Source organism: Xyrauchen texanus, chromosome 18, assembly GCF_025860055.1.
Source record: "Xyrauchen texanus isolate HMW12.3.18 chromosome 18, RBS_HiC_50CHRs, whole genome shotgun sequence".
NCBI classification, from domain to species: Eukaryota; Metazoa; Chordata; class Actinopteri; order Cypriniformes; family Catostomidae; genus Xyrauchen; species Xyrauchen texanus.
Window position 1 is genome coordinate 43,268,100 of NC_068293.1, and position 1,195 is coordinate 43,269,294.

The following is a 1,195-nucleotide window of genomic DNA, read 5'->3' on the forward strand; positions in this document are numbered from 1 at the left end:
GAGATATGTCGGTCATGGTGAGAACAATGTCCTCACCAAAGCTTGTGAATATCAGACAAACTCTGTGGCAACCACAGCAATAACCTAATTCATCAATGTCTACATTGATGGCAAACCTAGGCTATGTTCAGTGTGTCAAAGAACCTAACACTGAAAATGAAACCTCGATTGATCATTTGTACAAGAAAATGACCAATGCCAAAATCTAAATATACCAATGCACTAGTTATGCCAGTATATTTCAGTACACATGAAGCAATTAATTGTACATTTTCACAAACATAACCATGTTTCTATAAAATTGTGTAACTGAATAAAGCATCTGCCTCGTAATTGCCATGTTGGTGTAATCAAGTATGGGCCATTGGTAACCATTCACAATTTGAAGCCAATCAGACTAAGCATGACCAAGTTATACCCACTTCCTAGTTGACTTCCTGTTGGGCGGAGCTTAAGACTGTCAGCGCAAAGTTGTCTGGCTTGATGCAAGCTATATATATATACCGAGTTTAGAGGCTGTAGCTGAAAAAAGGTGCACTACAGAGCATCCCAAAATTGCATATTTTAAAAGGGACAAAACAGAGCTTCCCTCCCCCACCCCCCATGTGAACTTTTGCCCAGCCCGAATGGTTAACAACTCTGATGTGTGTGCCAAATGTCATGTAAATGTAAGCATTCCACGTGGCTCAAAACACACCTAATATATATAGGAATTATAACATTCCATGTGTTGCCATGGCAACATTATAAAAGCAATTCATAAATCCTTACCAATTTCCCATCAGCATTGTCCTGACATTATTTTAACCTATTTTGATGCACTTCAGGTAAAAATGAGAGTGCTATTCCAAAGTCTGTAAAAAGTGCCACACTTCCTGCTTCCAGTTGGTAGCATGATGACCGTGCCCCACAATAGTCACATCCATGTTATCAGCCCCCAATACCAAATATAAATCTCAATTTTGATCCAAATCACGCCGAAGATATGAGCACTTGCCGTTTCTCATTTTTCACCATAAATGTATTGCCTCACCATGGCAACACCATTCAAAATGTCGAAAATCAGTTTGCAATTTAGCATCTTCAAAGTCTTGGCATGATGTTGGCCATGTTTGGTGCCTGTCACATAAATTCCCTAGGAGGAGAATTTCAAATTCCAGAGCATGCATTTTACAAACAAAACAAAATGGCTGAC